At 40.7% G+C, this 15809-nt stretch overlaps 1 protein-coding gene across 4 annotated transcripts in view; it reads right to left on the bottom strand.

Moving 5' to 3' along the window:
- The window catches only part of evlb (Enah/Vasp-like b), a 49560-nt gene that overhangs the window by 19207 nt on the left and 14544 nt on the right, over positions 1 to 15809 (bottom strand). The gene's annotated exons all lie outside the window — the stretch shown is intronic.

The raw sequence follows: 15809 nt of genomic DNA, 5'->3' as shown, positions 1-15809 counted from the left end.
TTTTAAGACACACAATGTAACACATTGTTGTTAGCTAAATGATAAACAGTAGTTTAGCTGCGCAGTAAGTTAGCTTTTAGCTTTGTAGCCCCAGTGGCCACTGTTCAGAAAAAGTTACATACAGTAATGTCAATTTAAAAAAACTTCTTTTTTTTCTAATTTACTGAGTAATTTTAGGTCTTCAGGCCTCCAAAACTGTTCAAATCAGACAATCTGAGAAGAAAGAATCAGTCTTTGGTTGAAGTAGGCCCCAAGCAGACATAGATTTAAGAGGTTTTAAGCTAGTTTCAGTCTTTTTCGGATTTTTCTATTGTGTGAATTTTCTATGTGAAAAATAAAATGTACACCAGTCAGCAGATATCTCCAATAGTATTTTTTAAGTGTGCTTTGTATTTAGAGGTAAGTGAGATAATTACAGTGAACAAAGCAACAACTCAGTCTTCTAATCTGTGTTACACTAATAGTCTAATCCAAATGTAATCAAGCGCCTGTCCAGCATCTGTTGATGTTCTTAATGAGAGGCGATCACAATGTGTATGTTTGTGTGCATGTGGGTCTGTCAGAGGCTACTTGAGGACGGCTTGTCCAGTTGTAATGTCCCAAAAAGTGAACTAGGACAACTTGTGTGTGTGTGTGTGTGTGTGTGGCCTCCAGTGTTTGGTCTGCCCGCTTTCCCATCTGACTGTGTTTATCACAGTCCACTGAGACGCTTTCACTCTCTCTTCCTGTACCGCACTTTCCCTCACCGTACCAGACACACACACACACACACACACACACACACACACAGTAAACAGTAGTGCCCATCATGAGAGTGGTGTTTCATGACCCTTTCCATGTGTTTTACAAACAAATGGCATGTGCTGAATCCCCCCAGAGTGGAAGGGAAAAGAGAAGATCAGGTGGAAGTATATGAGACATAAGGCAGAAAAAAACACTGTGGAGGAAAAGAGAAACAATTTTGACTTGCAAATGAGATTAACAAGAAGAGTCCCATCTGTGTCTTTGCCTCCCTGCCAAGCTAAAATTAGTGGATCTACCCCTGAGGCCGAACGAAAAAGCTGCGTCAGAGAAGAGAAAGGAAAAAACAGAAAAAGGGAACAGTCTCGGCTCTTGGCAGAGAAGTGAGTGAATGCAGCATAGTGGTGCTTCATACATGAAAGGAAGGAATGTTATAAAAGGAATAGCATGACATTTTGGTAAATGTGCTTTTGTTTTGCTGACATTTACATGGGAGGATCGACACCGCTCTCATGTATATGTATGTTGAGTATTGTGCTGGAGCATTAAGACTAGAAGCAGGGGAAACAGCTAGCTTGGCTCGGTCCGATAGTCAAAAATACATCAACCACCCACCACCACCACCTCAGAAACTGTAATTAAAAAGTTATATCTTGTTTGTTTAATCCATACACACACACAGAAGTGTAAAAATGACTGTTTGTGGTTTAATGGGAAGTTTGTGTGTGGAACTGCTCCCTGGTTGGATGCATGGTTTTCACTCTGGGGTTGTCAGGCTTCACAGAAGCACTGCAAAGGTGGATTAACTGTTGTTTAACAATAAATTGTTTAATCAGTGAGTTTTATACATTTCTGTTTGTGTATGGATTAGACAAAGACACAATATGTTAATTAGTGACCTTTAGAAGTGTCAGTATGCATATCTTCGAACATTGGACTGAGCCAGGCTAGCTGTTTCCACCTGCTTCCAGTCTTTATGCTAAGCTAGGCTAATCACCTCCAGCCACTAGCTCAATACTTGATGCACAGACATGAGAGTGGTGTCAATCTTCTCAACAAACTCTCTGCAAAAAAAAAGCTCATTTCCCAAAATTCAAAACTTTTAAAAGGGAGATACATTTTCATTTGCTAATATTTAGAATTTTCTCATTCCACTGTGGGGAAAATGACTCAATTTGGGAAACAAATTACTTAAAAAATGTCTTGGCGGCATCCCTCACCGAAACCGTAAGTATGTGGAACATCCACTGCAAGCTACAGCGTCTGACTCGAGCACAAATTGCATCAAACAGCAACATATTTTTCCCCATCTGATGATAATGAAAAGAAGCATCAAGCTTACATTAGGATAAAGAAAATAATACTAGCTTTTCTTCTCCTCCCTTCAAAGCACACTGACAGGAGCGCAGCTGCAGCTGAAAACTCGACACTTGTGTAACACCAGAATCCATTCACATCACACAACAAAAGAAAAAAAAAAAGCTTCTGAATGCAATTTAAACCAGAGGTATAAATAGCTACAGTATTTCCCAGGTTGAGTCTTACTCTACACCCACGTTATCTTGCATTAGTGGTTTTTTGATGTGCACACACTTGAAATCAGCCTGAGCACCAGCAGGGCAGCGATGTGTTTAATTTATTTTCTTTAACTTGTCGACTCTGTTAATTTTTAAAAAGGACTTCTTGGCAACTAGCTGAAAATGGCATCGAAGGCCCAGAAGCATGAATAAATGAGGTTCTTGTGCTAAAAGAGACTTGGAAAAATGGAGGAGAGCAGGACAAGTAGAAGGCGAGTGAAAGGGGAAAAAAAAGAGAGCGAGAGAGACTATGATGGAGCGCTGAGGCAAAAAAAAAAAAGTTTTTGACTGACAGTTATGGGACACACACACACACACACACTCACAAACACATTCCAACACAAATACAGTACTGTGTAGTGTAGATCGTACCATGCCACACTCGTTGAAAAATTAATAATTTCTCCGCAGGACATGAATAAATCAGACCTCTGCCGAATTTACCTTGACAGCACACGCTCATGCACACACAAGACGCACACTTTAAATGCCATCCTCCTCCTCCTCACTCTTCATGACTACCTGGCACTACAGTAAACTTGCTCTGACAGGGACAGACAGAGAAATCACAGAGAGCTGCTCAGGATTCGTACCCTTCAGTCCCTTCCACAGAATTGTCCAATCACAGAGCAGCAGCTATGAGTGGTGCAGGGGGGAATCAAATACATGCTCACTCACTGTTAAAGCCCCGCGGCTCTGTCTTGACCGTCTTAAACAGTGATGACTACACCTGCAGGCAGTCGAATGCAACACAAACACCGGGAGCGACTGCATGCAGGAGAAATGTGTGCAAATGTGTGCAAATGATGGCTGCAGCTCTCAGACTCCTCTGATATTCCGCTCAGAGTTTCAGTTCAGCTCGGCGACTGCTGACTGTGATGAATTTGCTCTGAACTGAAGAGAAGATTTTCAGCACACTGTGTGAACTCAAACAACACACGTGGTAGAGACTCAACGTCCAACTCTTACAGGAATTAATGATGAAGCTGAGTTGAAATTTTCCAAAAAAAAACCTCTCCACATGTATCCCAAAGAGTCCTGTTAAGTCTGATTTGTAAATGACTGAATAACATAAAATTATATTATACAACCAAATGAGTTAGATTTTACTTTTCAGCATCAAACATGTTAAGTTAATAGGACAGTGTGTCTGTCTAAGGCCAAATTAAAGAGGGTCTGTACTGATAAACAGATGAATTATTCATCCCCACCACTGAATGTTTGCAAGGATGGAAAGAATAATTATTGTTCAAATGCACCCACACACTTCTTTTCATCTCTTTCACACACACACACACACACACACACACACACACACACACACACACACACACACACACACACAACAGACCCATTAAGTTGCTCTCCTTTGGGTCTCAGGTCATTGCAGGGTTATTGGGATGCCTGTTTAACCATAAACTCCTTGAACCATCCCTCACACACAAAAACGAAACTTTCTGTTCCCCGTCTCATTTCCCTTATGTCTACAACACACAAGTCTGATGCAACGAGTGTTTGCTCACGAGCATGCCGCAGTGCCCTCGCACGACTAATGAGGACATAAGAAGTTGCTCACACCTGGCCCGGTCACACACTTCACTCACTCTAACCAACAGTGTCAAAGTGTTTACTTCCCCCTCTCTCTATTTCTGGTGCCAAACTTCCTGTCTGCCTGCACTAAATTTACTCCGCGAGCATCACTTCTCTGATCCGAGAAGAACGGCGCAACCACGAGCTGTCAGAGGAGAGGGATACGCTCTGAGTCAGAGGAAACAAATCTTTTCTCATGTACAAACGCCTAGGAAAAAGAGACGTGTACACATAAAAGCCTCTGAAGCATGAAACATAATTAGCACTTTGATCCTCTCCTCTGCTGAAGAAACTGCCAAAAACAGTTGGAGGTGGAATTTAAATTTAGCACAATAACTGCATGGTAATGGCATTTTTTGCAGTATAGGTGGCAACGCTCAAATTTCCATATAATTTATTGCTGTTGTGACAATTAGTTTTCCCTCCGGGATAAATAAAGTGCGTATCTATTGCTGAAAAAGTTTCATTCATTTTTCTGTGTGTTTTAATGAATTAGTAGCATCCAGAGAGGGAGAAAGTTAGTGAAGAGCCAAAATCTCTGTCAGTTGTGAGACTTGAGCATCTGTAATGTCTTCTGTAGTGCATTCCTGTCAATCTATCACAGTCTTTTAGTGCAAGCGTGTATTCCCTTACAAACATTTGTGCTGCTCTCCCTGTGTGAACACACTCCTGTCAGTGTGAGCTGCTGCAAGTGCCTGCACGTGTCAGTCCTAGCCCGTCTCTTACACTAATCTGCGCTGTCAGATGGCCTCGTATGCGTCTCAGTTTGTCCACACAGCAGGCAGGCTGCGGCTTTTACACCACCCTGCAGACATCACAGCATCAAAGCCATTGTGCTGCTCCACTTTCCGGGGCCTCTGCACTCAAGGCAGCGGTGCTCTAACAACAAAGAATAATCTCCCAAAATAGAAATGCAGCCACACACGTCGCTGCATGAAAATTTGTGTGTGTGTTCACATTTTTGTTCCTGTTTGGGTAAACAAAGACCGTAAAGGTAACCGAAAGATAGGTGGTGACTGAAAGTTGCACCCTGACTGGCTCAAATAAGTGATTGATGATGAAAAAAGTTGGATGTTCGCATGGAGGAAATGAGCAGAAAATGGAAATTGCAGCTGGTTTTACAGTAGTGAGTGAATTCAGTGTTCTGCAAACTATTTCCCAGGCGTTTCCCAACAATCAGACTGAGGGTTTTTAATAGTACAGAGGTCACAAACCAGCAGTGTGCGACTGATACTGTAATGTTGTGTTTTTTTCTCTCTTGGCACTGACAATGATGTTAATGAAACAGAAACACAAAATAGAAACTTTTTACTGTTCATGAATGTGTCTTTGTTTTGACGGTGTTAAAGTTAATGAAGCACATAAATCTACATGAGACAACATCAGGCATCATGATATAGAGAAAATGCTTTTTAGAATAAAGGGCCTCTAAAATGTACTGTTAGTTGCCCCACGTTTTCAATATAAATCTTATGAAAGTACTTTAAGAGTGGATGTGAAAATCACCTACAACAGTGATTTTTTTCCTAGTTTGAAGCACAAACTGGGCTGCATTTATACTATTTTGAAAACTGGTCCTCAAGTTGCTGCACCAAGATTGAAAAGCCAAGAAACCTTCATTCTTCTGAAAAAATATAGCTGTCAACAAACCAGTCTGTACATTTGACAAACTGAGCACCATGAATCTAAGGGTTTAGACCAGTACACCCTGAGAATGACAGATCACTCTCGCTTTAAACAATCCATTTCTGGTTCTATTTTTCTTGTTTTTATACGCATGAAAGCTCAACATGTAGTTAGTGGCAGGCTTTTGCAACGCTGAGACTTCATTGTCTCATACTCTAACAATATCGACTCACAGGATTCTTATAACAAACGAAGCTTCAGTGATCTTTAACAAGTTACAACTCTGACAAGCAAAGAAGTGTTTTCTGTTAATGAAGGGCCATCTGACCTCATGATGGTTTATCCTGGATGCACTGTGTCATGATGGCCAGCGATGATATAAAGCTTTAATCAGAAACAGATCAAATATTTTGGACATAAAAACATAAGAATCCTGCATAATAACAAAACTGGTGTCCATACATAACATACTATAAGACAATATTCCATTAAACATGACCATCCACCTACATCAAATTAATTCTTGCAGTCTTTGTCTGCAGGTTGCAGTCTAATAGAGACATGCCATGACTAAATCTGAACACAATCAAGCAAACAAACTGACTGACAATATTGTCGACGCATGGAAACCTGCCAGCGGGCAGCAGTGGCTGTCATTAGGAGATCAAAATGTCCTAAACTGATTTGATGGATTAGCCCGTCCAATGACAAGAGGTTAATACATAGTAAACCTTGTGATGACGCACCACCACAGAGGGAGATGGAAACACTGAAAACAACATGAGCAGAACAACAAGACAGAGCTGCGGTTTCGCGACATGCTCAAAATGAGAGGATATCAGGAAAAAATGCCTCTATATTTACTAAACAAACATACTACTAAGCAATTTTCAGATATTTTACATGAATAGATGCTGGCTACAGCTTTGAAAAACAAAAAGAAAAAGTTTAAGTACCTGTCTGCACTTATGAACTGCACTTAAATGTACTCTACTCTCTGTCTCTTTACACTTGATGCATGACATTACCTGATATACTGTAAGATACTGTGAGTAATTGTGCTCAAATGGCACATATGCATAATATATTAGTCTGTGCTCGCTCAGTCAGTGAAGATAATTTTCAGTCCTCTATCAAATATCATTTTTCTTGTCCGTCAAACAGAGAATGTGTGCGTGTGTGTGATCTTTTAAAGGTGAGACTTAGATCTGAGGTGGAATATATTGGCAAAGTCATTTGCAAACCAAATACTGGCTTCTCCTCTGAGATTTGTTGCAAAAACAACAGTCCTGTTCTCTTAGCCTCAATACAATCATTACACAGAGACCTTGAGACGAGACGAGCGGCTCCATTATATCCCAGACCAAGATTTAGCTCCAACATTCCTGACTAATGTTTCTGTCTGCTGTTCTGGTGTCTCAACAGACTATGAATTTGAGTCTACTCATTCCCTTTGCGCCTGTCACATTCACTGTTTTATTTAAAGAGGATGTTAAAAGTCCCTACAGGTGAAGACAAGACAGAAAATCAATTTGGGTTGTAACAATATTCAGCTCAGTGGTAGGATATCTTTATTTTTGTCAATTACAGTTGCTGATTCAATTTACAACTTTTCATTGTATACCTTAAAGCGGTACAGATATCTTTTGAATTTGTAGTTCAGTAGCGATGAAAGAGGAGAGCGGATCACAAAAAGTGTCTTTGTGTCACGCAGCCAGCTGCTTAGAGGGAACAGCCGAATCCCGAGAGTTAGCTGGCAGAACAATTGTCACCACAAATTGTTTGTACTTTTGTCTAACTCTTACAAAATGCTCTCGGTTTTCCTAAACAAGAGGAAAATGATGGAGGATCCTGTGCCTGCAAATTGGCCAAAAATGCTGCACAATGACACTTCTTATACATGCATACAATATGTGTGTGTCTGTACCGACTTGAAGTGTGTATCTGCATGTGTGAGCATCGACTGCATGAAACATCAAAGCTGCATAAAGCAGAAAGAAGAACAGCTGACAGCTTAAACATTTATAAGCATGCCAGGCAAAGCTACATTAGCCTGAGCTAAACCTCAGCTTTAATAGAAAATCGAATAAATTGTGCTAAATCGTCACTGCAATCCAACCGCTGGGGTCAGCTGGCATAACGAGGAGCTACTTTGGTTAAGTGACAATAATTTCTGCTCCCATCTGAGTGTCTAAACACTCATCCCCTGTCAATCACTACTACAGGGAAGATGCACCACTGACAGAAAGAGTTTGTCCCAGTTAGATGCCATTGATGCTGCAGCATCTGAGAAACTAGAGCTTGCTATGTTGGATGTCAGCCGTGTTTGCTCTGCAAAAATGTTCAGGCAGTTCGTTCTCCTGAAACTCTGTATAACAGTCACAAAGTTTTGGCATACAAATGTATTCTCTGTGCATGAAAAGTGAGACAAAAATACAATTCCCCAAAAAAAGACTGTGGAAAAGACTCAGCTAGAAGTACTGCAGGCAGCAACACTGACAGAAAGATAGAAACCATATTTCCCTGAATTAAAAAACTAAAACTTGTCTGTTAATTTTTAGTAAAAGCTTTTCTCTTTCAGCACACCACCTTACATTAACAGTGACAAAATATAGTAAACAAGCATTAACCAAAGTTGTATAATTCGCTTGAATGCAACTTAAATGTAGCGACTGAGTTTAAGAGCGAACAAGCTTGTTAGCTCGGACAGCTTTTTTCCCCTTCCTCAGTAACTCTGTTGAATGAAATGATGCACAAATTCCAACAACAAAATACCACGGAGGAGTAAACAGCACAGTACAGAGGAAATAGAAAGAAACTGAGGGAGCTATTATGACTGCATGTTCCCAGCTGGGTAGCATGTTCGTGGTTAGCTTTCCAGCTACAGCAGTGTACCAACTGGTCCAGCAAATATTCCCTAATTCACCAAGCTTCTAGCACAGATTTCTCTGTGCCACTTTCTGTGGCCTGTGCTTCTGACACAAAATAAAACATGTGATTTTAACACCAACACACACTGTGATATGTGTTTCTATGTTAATTTCACAAAGGTGTGTTGCCTTATGTTTGTGAAGACCTAGATGTCAAGAAAACTTATTATCTCACCTACGCTGAACCACAACTCATCTTTGAAATACTCACACTTATTTCCAGGAAATGGCCTTCGAACATCAACTGGGTTTGGAGTTAACTTAGCGTGAAGCAAAGTGTGGCGTTAACATGGAGTTCATCTCTTACTGCACAAAACTATAACCAGGTCAACAGCAGAACACAACTTCCCTTTAAAAGCTCAAAAACGGCAGTGAAATTAAAAATGAAAAGTTTATATGTCCACAATAATTAAGAGTTTTTATTTAAAAAATTAACAAATGCACATATAGTCCAACATTCATGCATAAATGCAGATAATGCATCCCCTTTGCATGGGATACGGTGGGGTGATTTGTGGGGTGTTGTGGTGTTTATTGTTGCCATAATGACGAAGGTTGCATGACTTTAAGTAGTAACTTAAACCCACACCACGTTTCAAGGGATCATTTTAACTCAAACCACGATCTTTCCCTAAACCCTAACCGCGTGGTTTTTGTGCCTAAACCTAACCAGACCTTAACCACAGCGTTGTCACACCATAAAACATCATTATTTTTTACGATTACTGCAGTTAGAGGCAGCATATTAGAAAACGCTCCGATGAGTCATTCTGGAGTGCAGGTACAATCAGCCAATGGTATAAGGTACAATGTGGTTGTTTCATTATGAGGATGTGTTGTAAAAAGCCCTCTTAAATTAAAACTAAATAGCTATATATGTCATTTCTGATCCAGTACAAATGCCTATGTACAGCATATTTAATGTTAACATGTTGGTGAAGACATCCACATATTATAGTTTGATTCTTTCTACATTTATTTAAGAATATCCCCATTTATTGATACAAGAATCCAAAAATGAGGTATAAACCACTGCATGTTTATGTGTATATCTATGAAAACTGGTCCAAAAGAAAGCGAACTGTCAGGCTGGTTTGCAGGACAGTTACATAAGCAGCTTGCTTGCTTGCGTATTTGAGGTTTTGGTGGTGAAGGGGTGGGGGTGGGAGGGTGTGTGTGGAAAAAAGTGAAACAGGGAGAGTAAAAAGAGACAGAAGAGAGAAAAATGGGCCTGCGTTGACAGCAGACTTTCAAAACAGGCTGCCGGCCCTAATACAAACAGTTATAAAACAAACCAAATTGCACAACTTGAGAATGGAGAGTCTAAAAATAACTGGCCTTGGCTGAATTAGGTTACACGTTTTTGGGAATCATGCTCACTCAGTTATTCACTCACTGTGTGCTTGTGTAAATGCTGTAGTTAAGGACAGGCTGTCTTCTGACCTGACAGAGAGGACAGTCAGTTCATGGGAAAGCTGAAGTATGACTCAGTTATAGTTATTATTGTTGGATATGACACTGCATATGAGAACCAAAATAGAACAGCGCTTTCTAAACTTCATCTCTACGGACTTGGAGTTTTAAATCACCTCACTCACTGGCCCAATTTTACAGGCTATTGTGCAAACTAATCTAGCAAACTGTACACAGTTTTAGACCAATGACACAGTTGCTGGGACATAATATAGCCAGAAAATATCAGTTTAAACGAACATATGCCAGTGTTTTTGCAAGTTTAAGCCCACATACTACCAATCACATTTATTTGTATTTTTAGCCACTATGACAATCCTCTGGCTAGACATTTGGCTCTTGGGATGGTAATGTTGGTTGGTTGGTTGGTTGGTTGGTTGGTTACTCCACCACTTTGATCCAGACTGAAATATCTCAACAACTATTGGATGGATTGTCATCTAATTTTGTACAGACATTCATGTGCGATGTGTAAAGGCTTTGATTGACTCTCTGACTTCTCCTCTAGCGCCACCATTAGGTTAACACTTGGTTTTTGATTGAAACCACTTGTAATAACTTTGGTCATCCTTTAACATTTCATCTAGAACCACCATCACAATATTTTAATCTGGTTTATGGCCCAAAACCTGCTCAACTAAAGACATTCCCATCAATCTCAGTTGTACTTTTTGTTTAGAGCTAATTAACAAACATCAGCATGCTAACACGCTAAACTAAGATGGCAAAATGGTTGACATTATACCTGCATGTAATCAACATCATTGAGAGCACGTTAGCATGTCGACACATGGCATTTAGCTCCCAACACTGCTGTGTACAGCCTCACAGAGCTGCTATTTTAGCCGTAGACTAAATTTATAAATGTGTTGTTGCAACCTTAAAGGCAGACTCTGGTTTCAGTTCAAGTCAGTACTGTGGAAAAATCAGCTGTCAGAGACATGAAATAAGTTGACATTATGACTGACAGTACTTTAAATGCTAGGAGCGCTGACATTTAAGCAGCAGTTTTAATGCTAATTCACATAATGTTTTTAATGATGTTTTCTGAGTTCTTTGTGTTTTTTTCAGCACCAAAGCTTGTGAATTCAGTGCTGTTGGGCAACTAATACTGAAATCTGAGCTTCATACGAGCACTTCCTAGCTCTTCCATCATCTCAAGACAGTTTTTTTTAAACAAGAGAGCGAGAGAAGGTGTGACACCTGCATCCATCCATCTATAAAGCTATGGTATGCTTAGGAGAATGAGTTAAAACATAAACACCTTTATGTATAAAGTTATTCAAAAGCATGCTAATCAAACTGTGAGTGTATGTGTGTGTGTCTGTACTTGAACTTGTGTGTATTTCAATGCACGCCAGAGCCTGGAGACCCTGCAGAGAAGACACACACACACACACACACTCCTAGACTCTACTGCTGAGACCACGCAAGAACACGCTAATCTGTTGGCATGACAACTGGAGTGGAATATTTGCTTGGCCTAGAAAATATGGCTGTGAAGAAAAGATGAATGAGCAGTGAGATATAAATAAAAAAAACAGCATACAACATAAGCCTTCAGACAGTCTGCTCTTTAATTACAGACCCCACCGTCTTTGCAACAATACTACACAATGTCCTGTCTCATCCTCTGATAATCAAACGACTCATCTCACGAGGTAGCAACTGTGTATTAGCACGGGCGTATGCATCCATGTGAATGTGTGGGAGTCGCCGTGCTGCTATGAAATATTGTATGAGCTCTAACCACTTAACCATCGCCTCGAAGGCAGATGCGACAGACTCCGCAGACCGTAAAGCATATATAACTATCTGCTGTGTCTACTGTGCATGTTTCCTTGCTTTGGGGGTTCTCTCTGTTCTCTTTTTAAACCGTTAATACAGCCTTAAAAGTGTCGGAATCAGCCCGCAGAGGTCGGCTGGGACGTCCAAAAGGAATAAAGCCACGTCCTGGTGCTGTAAAAAAACACAGGTCTGAATTTATGGTTTAATTCCAGCTGAAAGCCTGTGAGGAGAGAGCAAGGATGAGGTTTCTTTTACTGCTGCTCCACATGATCACATAAAGCATTTAAGAGTTTCCTCAACCCTGAGCGCTAATGCTGGGACCCTGAAAAAGCAGCACAGCGGTGGGAAATTTCATTGGGGAGGGCAGATTCAAGAGGTTTAATGCAAGATCAGGTACTCTCAACTCTTATGTTTGGCCAATAACAGCATGCTTTATTAAGTGTGACGGATGGGAAAATCTTGCCTTAAGAGATTAACGTCAAGTTTAAGTGGTGTGTTCGTGGTTGTGAAGGGAGATGTTTTAATTTTCCTGAGGTTTTGAGTGTTTTGTATAAAATGTAAAAGCTCGTAAAGGTGTGTTGTCACGTCAGAAAAATATCTGGTATGCAAGCTCTAATAAAGAAGTTGGCGAGACTTCCCAAAAAAAAGCTCAGCTTACTTTGGATGGTCTTAACTCTTAACTGTCGCCCTCACATCGCGTTGCTCCCTCCTGACTTGTCACAAATGCAAAGCAGAACAACTGAAATAAAAAGGAAGGACTGTCCATGTCTGACCCCATTGGGTTTATATCAGGGAGACAGAAGAGAGAGTGGAAAATAACCGAGAGACTCAGCGGTGGAGGATTTAGACTTCGGATGGTCCTTTATGTCTCTGCAAAGACGGCCAAATCCTCTGACATAACATAAGCTTCAGCGGAGACAACACATGGTCAATAGATCCCTGATGAGTTGTCTGCAGCCCTAAACAAACAAGTAAATCTGCTGTGAACAGCTGAGATTTGATAAGGTGCATGTAGATGAGATTTGAATCCTGCAGGTGCACGTAGATCACCTTAAAGGACGTTTCATTTCTGTTGTGGCATTTAAGACTCCGAGTCCAGCAAGGAGCCAGACATTCCTGTCTAGTTTGTTGTTCGTGGGAATCTTGATCTCGGCTTAATGAGCGTTTGCTGGAATGTTTAATAGCGAGTCTAGAGCCTCAGGTTGTCCTCGTCTACCTCCAGCTGAAGCTGAGCGCTACTGTAAACATATTATAGGAATCACACTTTGTTGACTTCCACCGATGAGTGTGTGTCAGTGTACACGCACGCAGGCAGGATTAATCACTCTCCCAATCAGCCCAGGCATGAGCCATGAATCAAACGGTTGGGCAGAGGCGGTCAGACCCCATGCTGAGAGGAAGAGAGAGAGAGAACGAGCAAAAATAAAAAAAGGGAGAAACAAGCGACAGGAAGATAAGAGAACAAGGGAGAAGAGAAAAGAGAGATTAAAGCAGATAGAAAGATAAATCGAGGAGGCAGAAAGATACGGAAGATAGGGACGACAGTGAAGAGCAGGGCTAGCTTTAAAAAATGCATGCGTCTCCATTTGGCGGAGGGGAAAAATTTTTCCCGGCTATGCTCACGCTGTAGGTGAGAACCGATTGCGTAAAAGCAATACTTATAGAGAATCCATCTATAAGTAGGAAAAGTAGGTTTAAAAGACGGAGAAGCTGAGGAGATGCCCTGGAGCTGTGCTCTGATCCCCATGATGCCATTTAACTGCTGTTACTTACTGTGAAGGTATACACACAAACACACACATATGCACAGATGCAAACACACACAAGGCAGACATGACTCCATGTGATCCATTTTACAGTTGAACGTTTGCTGAGGGCCATTAGGTTAAGTGCTCTCAATTGCAGACTACAGTAGGACCTGATAGTCTGCATAACACACACTCCCAGGCATCCGATGCATCTGTAATTGGACGACTCGTCATCTTTTGCAACATACTCAGTGCCACAGTGGACATGTGGTTGTGTGCCGTCTCTCTTTGTGCCACAAATCATTGCTCAGTGGATTCAATGACCCAGAATATGTCACAAATTTCCAGCAGTGCTTTCTTCTGTTTGACATGCATGTGCGGTGGACTGCATCTCTAATCTGTCAGACCACAGTGCACTGAGGGAATAATACTGACGTTTGGTCTCCTCTGGGAATCCTGAAAAACAGAAAGCCCTTCCATCATCCCAAGACTTAATCCTCAAGCAATAACTTAGGCTACATTACAGCTGCTCTTGGACTTAAGTCAAAGGCTTTTAAGGTGAATGAAGTAAAGGAGCTGAAGACGAATTGGCAAGTACAACCGTAATCTCATTTTTTTGAAAGGAGTGGGTGGGGTCAGAAAATCTGAAGTTGTCTTGATTTAAGCACACATTTGAAACTTAGAGAAAAAGGAATTGTCCTCTGATCACCTCTTTCCTTTCATCCTTTGGGAGTAAAGCTGCAAGAATCTAATCTCCTTGGTGTTTAGCACAGGGCATGTTGAGATGTGTAAAGTTATCCGTTATCTGACCCCCTTTAAAAGCGCATCCCTATCTAGCTAACAACAGAAACAAACAGCTTTATACTGTATATCCAGTCTGCTTTTAATGAATGTCATTATCAATTATGTAAAACTAATTTGTAGTGAAATTCCATCACATTATATTTGTTTTCTAAAGACAAATGTATTGTATGCAGTGGATACCACACCCGGAGGGAAGACTGGCTAATTGCTAATAGAGCTAATGTCTCATTCACATCATATCATTCAATTATGATATGCAGAGCGGGGAAAAAACGATCATGTAAACTCCTAGTTGTAATTCTGAGTCAGAGTTATTGTGATTTCATCCTGAATTTCTGACAATATTTCCTTCGTGGTGAAAAGAACTACAGAAGTGTCAACATCCCTGTGGCAAAATGGCTGCAAAGCGTCGCTAGCAGTCAGCCTACAGCCACATCAAATCTCATATTAACACTAATACAAGTCAATTAGGTTAATTTAAAAGGGGAAACACACAGTTAGTTTTATCTGATATCACACACCAAAGTCAAAAAACCTCACCTTACTGTTCTGCTGACATTTTAATGTAGCTTATCAGCGAATTAGCAAGTTTCAGTGCGCTACAGTCGTTAAAACTTGCCCCTTGAAGCAAAATGTCTTCCATTTTGAATTTATTTGACATTTAGAGTTGATTATCCTCATTATTTTTCTTTTTCTTTGCCCATGAAAATATCAATCAAAAAAGTAGCTGTAACAAGTGCTCAGCATGTCAACAGATGGACAATCAAAAAATGACACAATTATTTGTTTTCGAAATGAACAAGTTGCTTTTCTTGAATTAATATAATTGCTGTGCATCCTCTGGAAAAAGAAAACATGGATGTGAACACACAACACAACAAGAAGGGGTTTTCCCTTATAGCTTGAAGTACGGCAGCAGAAGGTCTCTCACTCTCTCTGTATGTGTTTGTGTGTGTGCATGTCTGTACATACATGTAGATACATAGATACATGTGTCTATGTGCTCGCATGGATTGGCAAGCACTGGTTGTCATGGTTATCTGGCTATACCGTGGCTACATCGGTCACCATGGAGCCCAGGCTGGTGCTAATATCCCAGCATCCTTTTGTAAAGGTTTTTTTCCAAGGCATGTGCTGCACCAAAAACCCACCAAAACATTCAAACATATTTTCCTTTTTTTTTTTTCCTACAATCACTCCTTTCTCCTCTAATTCCACCTCCATCAGTCTGCCCGTTTCCTTCTCACATTTTCAATCCACTCTCTCTTCCCTTTTGCTTAGCTTTGCTTTTCTCACCATCCCCCCTCTCTCCCCTGGTCTCTTATGTTCTCTCCCTCTCATCTCATGTCCCTCCCATGCCTTTTTCTCTTCCTCTGTCTCTCCTGGTTTCTCATTTTCTTATCTACAGTCTCTCTGCTTCATCTTCCCTCTCACTCAAGCTCTAATAGGTTCACCTTGCAATTGCAATAATATGGTTATTGATGCCGCCTGTGTAGCTGTTTCCTATTTATATTGCGCTGAACTAACTTTGA

The sequence above is a fragment of the Thunnus maccoyii genome, chromosome 17 (assembly GCF_910596095.1).
Source record: "Thunnus maccoyii chromosome 17, fThuMac1.1, whole genome shotgun sequence".
Lineage (NCBI taxonomy): Eukaryota > Metazoa > Chordata > Actinopteri > Scombriformes > Scombridae > Thunnus > Thunnus maccoyii.
This window is presented reverse-complemented; position numbering and strand designations above follow the sequence as displayed.